The 8,277-nt window shown below is 37.4% G+C and overlaps 1 long non-coding RNA gene across 1 annotated transcript in view; it reads left to right on the forward strand.

Moving 5' to 3' along the window:
* The window catches only part of LOC144016145 (uncharacterized), a 73,630-nt gene extending 70,194 nt beyond the window's left edge, over positions 1–3,436 (forward strand). The window contains exon 3 of the long non-coding RNA XR_013282853.1: positions 2,980–3,436. This is a non-coding gene — a long non-coding RNA (uncharacterized LOC144016145). The remainder of the gene's footprint in view (positions 1–2,979) is intronic.
* The last annotated feature ends 4,841 nt before the right edge of the window (positions 3,437–8,277 follow it).

Raw genomic sequence — 8,277 nt, forward strand, 5'->3', positions numbered from 1 at the left:
AAGAAGAAATCCTGAAAATTATCATAAAATGTACACAACATTGCCAAAAAAGTCAAAAGTTGTATTTTAAAAATGGGAAGAAAATAAATATTTTTAAAAGTAACTGTAAAATGTCCAAAAACAAAAAGAGAAATGAAAATTATCATAAAATGTATACAAAATTGCCCAAAGTCAGAAATTGTATTTTAAAAAAAAGGACAGAAAAGAAAACTTTTAAAAAGTAACTATAAAATGTCCAAAATCAAAATAATAAATCCCACAAATTTCCATAAAATGTCCACAAATTTGCCAAATATGTCATAAAATTGATCACCAAAAAAATGCCCAAAAAAGACGCAAAAAAATAGCCATAAAATGTCCAAAAAAGGAAGAAGAGAGGCAAAAATTACAGTATTCCATAAAATTGTCAAAAGTTGGACAATAAGGCAGAAAAGTCTAAAAATGTACGAAAAACAAAGTATGGGAAAAAAACATCCAAAATCTGAAGATGATTGAAAGAAAATGAATCTCAAAGTATTGGATACTGCATATTTTCTGTTATGGTTCAGCTTTAATTAGCTCTTGGGTCCACAATACATTGGACCAACACTAATACACATTTTCGTTCATCACAATGATCAGTTGTTTTGTGGTTACAGATAATTTATTTATTTATTTATGTTATTTATTTGGCCTAAAATGCCCCTTAACACATTCACTGCCAGCCCAGCAAAAATTTGACGTCTTTTTCCGTCAATGGCAGTGAATGAGTTAACAGTAAAGTTTGCTGACCTCAGACATATATTGACAATGTAGCTGGGGCTGATACATCAGCAGCCTTTCGTCAAGCCCGTCTTCTAATTATCATACGCTTGCATCAGATAACTTCCCCAACTTGAGACATGTATAGAAACTCATCAAATAGCCCCCATTGTGCTGTTTTTCTTTTGTCTTCTTTCTCTCAGCCACGTCCTCTGCTGTCTTCAGCCATCATGTCCCACAGTGGGGCATAATTACTAAAACCCTTCGTCTGGCTTTCGCTCCTATTATTAGTCTGGCGTTGGAGCCCTCTCCTCCGGTCAGATGGTCCGGGCTCGAGGGCAATAAGTCACAGTACACGGGCACGAAAGGTAGCCAAACATATCCGTTGAGCACCAGGTGCCGTTGCAGTGATACCATTTGGCGAACGTTCACCATTGTGCCGCTTACTGTTGCTACGGCGCCGTCATTGCTCGGGTTTTAAAACATGAATGTTAATTAGCTCAGGCATCAACTATTAACTTGAATTAGCCGCTTGGCATCCTTGAATGAGTCACATGAAGACACAATGGAAAAGAGATGAATATGTTAGTGCCAGTAAGACGAAAATATGCACAGTTACAGCATCGTTAGAACGGCTTCTTCGTCATTATGCTAAGCAAGAAATGTCCGTTTTATTCAACTTTTTTAAAGCAAGTCTCTTTAATTTTTTTTCTCTCAGCTTCTGTTCTCTGCAAGAAATGACTTTGATTGCTATATTAAATCTGTTTCGCACTTTCAGGGTGCACTATTTTCCAAGTACCGGTACTTTTCTTTTTTTTTTTAACACATTCATTGCCAGACCAACAAAAAAACCGCATCATTTGACATCTTTTTCCGTCAATGGCAGTGAATGAGTTAAAAGAGATACTTATTTAGCACATTATAGCAATAAAAAAAATAATATTTTGTCTAGAATTAATTTGATTCTTTAACTATTTTTCACGTACAATTAGTACCTTTTAAAAAGACATTTTGCAACTTGCTGTCGACTGAAAATGACATCACAAGGGCTCAGGTAACCAATCACAGCTCACCTGTTTCCTAGGTTTGGTCATGTGACATTCACAAGCTGAGCTGAGATTGGTTACCTGAGCCCTTGTGATGTCATTTTCAGTCGACAGCAAGTTGCAAAATGTATTTTTAAAGGTACTAATTGTACATGAAGAATAATGAAAACATCAGATTTATTCTAGGCAAAATATTAATGTTTGACTGCCAAAAATGGCTAAATAAGGAAAGTATCCCTTTAATTTTAAAAATATATGAAATGAAAATTACCAATGTTGTTGATTGATCACTAATGTGAACAATGAGTTTCATATTAGTTTCAAATAAGAAAAGTGTTAATTTTGTTTGAACTGACTCTTAGACATTTGTTTACAATTGTCAACACATATCTTAAATGCAATCGGTTAAACTATTAACTAGGGGTGTGAATTGCCTAGTACATGACGATTCGATTCGTATCACGATTCACAGGTCACGATTCGATTCGATACCGATTAATCCCGATACGAATTTATAAGTCGATTGTTTTCATTCAAATTTAGAAAATACTAATCAGTAAACTTGTTGAGTGTAAGATTTGTATGATTTTTTTTTTTTTTTTTATCTGAAACTTCGGTCTTATACAGGTTGTAATCTGTTTCATGTTTGAACAGCATTAAAATAAAATATTAAGGCTTAATGTTCCGTTCATATAACATTCTTCCATGCTTAAGGTGTGAACCCTAACCCGAAGTCAGACGTTTTGTTGAATATTTTTCCATTAAAAATGGAAGTTTAAAAATCGATTCAGCCACCTATTGAATCGATTCGAGAATTGCGCGATGTAGTATCGCGATATATTGCCAAATCGATTTTTTTTTAACACCCCTACTATTAACTATGAGGAAACAGTCTAACCAGCTTCTTTTTTTTTTCTCAGTGAACATAACTCACGTTTAGTCCAAATATAAAAACTTAAATAGAATTTAGGCTCAAACATTTCTTGATTATTTTGTAAAATCATAATTATCACACGACTTTTACATTATTTTAAATTGCATTTGACTGTGATTGTTTACACTCATTTTCAATCAGATACATGACAGGGTGAACATGACAAGTTGAATTTTGAATGACCTCCTCCAACTTCCTCTGAAATACCGTTACAACCAATTCACTAGTTTGTTTTCTACTGCTTGTTTGACCTTAAAGGTGGAGGTAAAGTTGATATGCGGAGGTCCGGACCGGGTCTCCAGCATCACCTGCAAACCCTGAACTCTCCTTACATGGGAGCAGAGTGCAGCTCCACATCTGCCTGTGCAAAAAAAACCGACCTCAGGGCCAATCCACAAACATGGGAGCTGACCTCTTTTGACCTCTCCTCCACTCTGGGCCCCTGAGACCCGCTCCAGTCAGCTCTGGGACCTCCCCGTTAGCACAGTCTGCCCGTTCAGCGCATCCGATGGCAAGTTGAAGCACACGAACACGCCCCCGCTCCGACACATTGACTGTACACACATAAACAAAGAGACACGCTCAGACGTTATCCGTGCATAACATACTGTCTCATACAAACACAATCTGTCACACTCGGGCATGTAGAAGAGCATCACTCTGTCTGCGTCTCTCCCTCTCATCTCGTCTTTCTCCGGTGGGATTGCTGCATTAAACTGGTGAATATCTCCATCTTGTGGACATCCTTCTGAATGAGATGCATGAGATTTTTTATTTTTTTTTCCCATTCTGTCCGTCGGTTGATTTCTTGTGCAGAGGTCTCTCGATGCGAGGGAATCAAAATAAGTGGACGGTGACAATATCATTTTGAACACATCCATCCTTACTCTTTACATTACAGTATTATTATCTTGTACCACAATCCCCACATTACCCACAAATATCACTTTTCTAGCTACCCTCGGTGTCCCCATGAGTAAAAAATTGTCAATGTGGCCAACAATTGTTTTATTTTTTTCATGTCCCGTTCCAAATGTTGCGTTCATTGTTGCTTGGTTTTCCTAGTTTCCAGCAGTACTGGATTGAAGGGGGAAAACAAATTGCCCTTAATTGAATAATATTTCTAGTAAAACTATGTAATCATTTGTCATCAGTATACTATATTTATTTCAACAGCAATGTGTAGTTAACAACCAATTCTAAAACCTGACCAATACAGTCATCCATTTTAGTCTGCTAGTGCTAAAGTCGAAAACAAAACAACAAAAATGCTCTGATTCCTTTTCCTGGTTATGGAATTGTTGCTGGGCAGATTTTGTGAGCCAAAAAAAAAAGAAACTTTTTTTTTTTTTTTAGTCAGTTTTGTCTGCGGTGATAATTCCTTCATACTCATATACACCCAAAAAACATTTGGGTCAAAAATAACCGTTATTTAACCGAAAAAGTTGGGTCAAATGAAAAAAACTAAACAACCCCAAATTTGGTTATTATAAAAAAGTTTGGTCAAATTAAATGAATAACCCACAAATCATACCAGTTTGTTGGTGCTGCTTTGTGGGTTATTAATTTCACCCAACTTTTTGTATTCATTAAAAAAATAAAAAAATACAAAAAAAAATAATAAAAATGCCCCAATACAATTGGGTAAAACAATGATTCGAACCAACTTTTTGAGTTATTAAACCCACAAAGTTGTGTCAAATTAAATTAAAAACCCAAAAAGCGACCCAACTGTTTTAGGTTGTTTGTGGGTTGTTCATTTCATCCAACTTTTTGGGTTAAATTGGATTGATTCAAAATTATTCAAACCAATTTCTTGAGCTATTTAACCCAAAAGGTTGGGTCAAATTAACAACTTTTTTTTTTCTTGGGTTATTTATTTGACCCAACTTTTTTGGGTAAATTGAAAACCCCCAAATGTTGTCGGTCCCTTTTTGACCCAATTTGGGTTATTTTTGACCCAACTGTTTTTAGAGTGTAGCTCCCCTCATATCCATACAGGTCATGTCTACAATGGATCCTCTACATGATGTGTTTTGCCCACGACCCCGAACACCTTGCAGGGTCAAAGTAGCAGCAGGGTGACTTTATCATGAATATCACTTTATTTTTGGTTGGTTAGACAGTGGCCCCTCTTGGTTTCGCTTTTCGGATGAAGGCACAGGTAACCCCCGCCGAGGAACAGCCTTTCTCACGACACGGCGCTTTTTTTTTCATTTTAAATATGCAACATCTGTGCCGGGAGAGCCTTCCAAAAAGGCTGCTCCTTGGAGGGTGTCGCCAGAGTCTGCTCAAACTTGGGGTTGGGGCAAGATTCTGCACAGATGTTTGCGTTCACAAAGTCATTGTGTCCTTTGGCTCTCTCCCCAGGGAGGTTTATTTTAAGGGCGCTTGGTGTGTTTGCAACTTGGGTCACTTTATATGCACCAGTCAATGTAACGGATGCTTGATGAAGGGAAATGAGTCTGCGACTTCCTTCTAATAAGATGGAATGAAGCTGGAACCTACGCCGAAACCCATTTTTCTTCTTACAGAAATGTGCAATCCGTGTCGTTTTTGGTTGTGGATACAGAGACCACACTAATCCATTATTTATATAACTGATGGAGTTTAACCGCCTTAAAATAATGTATAATGCTCATCATGAAATTTTACCAGTCAATATACAAACCCAATTTATAAAAAGGGAAAGTGAGTATAGAGGAACCGACATTTTTTTTTTTTTTTTGTATGTATTTAAATGTATTTCAATTCAAGGTGTCACTCCGTGGAACAATTTGAATTGTAGGGATGGAACGATATTCAAACAGCACAATACAATATTATTGCGATATGAAGGTCACGATATGATCATTATTAGTGTTGTTCCGATACCGATACTGGTATCGGCAGAGATGCCGATACTGCATTAAAACAGTGGTATCGGTATCGGTGACTACTCACAAGTAACATGCCGATACCATTAATTCCAACGCTAATATAGGATTTTGGATGCAGCATCTTGTGTCTTGCTGGTGCACGACATTCACTGGTATGTGACATGCTCACTGCATACCGATTTAAGATATCCTATTGGCCCTTGAATGCTCTGAACCAATGGCAGGACAGCTTTTTCATGTTGAGGAAAAAAAAATCTTACGTATCGGTATGGTATCGGTATCGGCGATACTGCAAAGCTGGGTATCGGTATCAGTATCGGGAGCCAAAAAACGGTATCGGAACAACACTAATAATTATCACGATATTATAGGGAGGTTGGCGATATAAAAAAGGTCACAATATTGTAAAAGAAAAAAAAGAGCTGATACTAAAAAAAAAACACCACAATATTGTGCTTTTGTACAGCAATACATATAAACCACCTACAATATATATATTATATTTATATATATCACAAGGACATGCAGTTGAATTATTTCAAATTATTTTGTAGTATTGTTACACTGAAAACATCTTGACCGATCGCTGTCATTCATTTTGTGTTGATTATTTTCTTTTTTTGTGATGATCAGGGGCAGACATAAGTTTTATATCTTTCTGTCCCCTTTCATTTCTTTTATTAAAATAAATTTAAACTGAAATGAAGCTCAAAATGATCAAATTTCAGTCACATTAACGCAACATGGCCCAATATCCCTTTAATGAATGTTAACATTTCGATGCAATGCGATGCTTTAAACAAAAAAAACACTGCATGCATTCATATGGGAGCACGAGCGCAGTCGCACAACAGTGTTTGTGCTGCGCTTTCATGAAGAATGAGAATATTTTCCGAACAGAGACGCGATGACCTTAAGGCGGCTTGTCAGTCGGATTATTCAACTGATTTGCAAACACGAGGCTGAAGAGGGGCCCGAAAAGAGATTTAAAAAAAAAAAAAAAAAGCCAACGCGAGGAGGAGGACACGCCGGAGCAGACTAATGCATCGCTTACACAAAGATGTTCATATTTAATGCTCGTCATTAAGGCCGGGCCGGAGCATGGAAGACGCTTCTGTTATTTTTCCCACACCCCTTGAGCCAAGTCCTTGTGACAGCCCTTCGCCGCATCCCGGCAAATTATCCGCATGAGCTGCGGCGAACAAAAACAGCCCAGTGCGGGGGAAGAGGGGCCCAGCCTCAGCTCCTCTCTTATGATGGAGAGACTTGTCACTTTGCATCAGCTCCGGACGCCCCCAGCGCATCAGCTGCAAGTGAGGAGAACAAGACCACTCTGTGGGGAGAGGACAACACAGAGAGCGTGAAGGAGATCAGAAAGGCGGCAGAGCTGAGAGGAGAGGAGACAATTTGGACCTTTGGCCTTTTTAACAAGCATTTTATTGGTCTTCGTTTCAATGAAAACAAATACAGTGTTCTCAAATGGGACTCAAAGCAAGCGTATGTCAAATCATCTTTCTCCATTGAAATGAATAAAAATTCCTGTATAATTTGTTCCAGTTACCCCAAAATACCATCGAAAAATATTTAACATGACAAAAATACACAGCAAAAATTGGACTGTTAAAATTCCAGCATTAGAATTCTGTGAGTTCATTTTAACTCCCAAAGTTTAATTTCAAAATTTTCAGAGATTTCACAGAGTTGATCAGTGTTAGATTAACTCCGCCTTTGCACCTGCACTTTTCCAACTTGAGAGAGACAAATCAGCACCATTTTCATCCTACTACTTTCCTCCTTGCTTTTCACTGTTTGGGCCCATGAATTCATTTTCACAAGTTGATGGACTTCAATACAAATATGGAATTGTTGTTTGCAGTGAAATGAAATGATGTCATTCCACTATTTTGTCGAATAACTGATATACTTTTGATCATGGTGAACTTATTTACAATGACTGAGAATGCGGTGGCTGGGTGGCTCATTGGGTAGCGCTGCTGATGGGTGTCAAACTCATATTAGCTCAGGGGCCACATGGAGGAAAATTTATTACCAAATGGGCCGGATCGGTAAAATCCGAAAGCTGTTCAAATACTTTAAAAATAACCTTGAATATAAACTTAAAAAAATTGCCATCAATTATAGGCATAATTTCACTATTTGTGGGCCAGCCTTAAATTACAGAGCTCAACTGTAATCATATCGTTCCACAAAAATAATTGCTTGTGAAATTACGAATTCATATGTTTTGATTGTGGCTGACTGATTATTTTTTTGTGTACTCTACAAAATCATCTCACGGGCCGTATTAAACCCCTTTGCGGGAGTGATCCGGGCCACGGGCCGTATGTTTGACATCCTTGCATTACACAGTACTGAAGAAATCAAACTGACACTGATTGAGAGAGAAAACAGACTGTCTGAGAAGTGAAACTCTGCTTAGAAAGTTTTGAAAAAATACTCTCTCCCAGTGTTAAATATTTAACTATTTACTATTTAAAAAGTGTTAATTTAACTCTGGAGAGTGTGGCGCTATATAAACACTGAAAACCTGTTAAAAAGCGTTGGACATTTTGCTGTGATAGGAATTTACACTGTTGTACTTTCGAAAAGCATGCAGTAATATTGTAACTAATCCTAATGTAAAGAATTAATGACTTTGCGCATCATGATTAATTCA

Source organism: Festucalex cinctus, chromosome 3, assembly GCF_051991245.1.
Source record: "Festucalex cinctus isolate MCC-2025b chromosome 3, RoL_Fcin_1.0, whole genome shotgun sequence".
Lineage (NCBI taxonomy): Eukaryota > Metazoa > Chordata > Actinopteri > Syngnathiformes > Syngnathidae > Festucalex > Festucalex cinctus.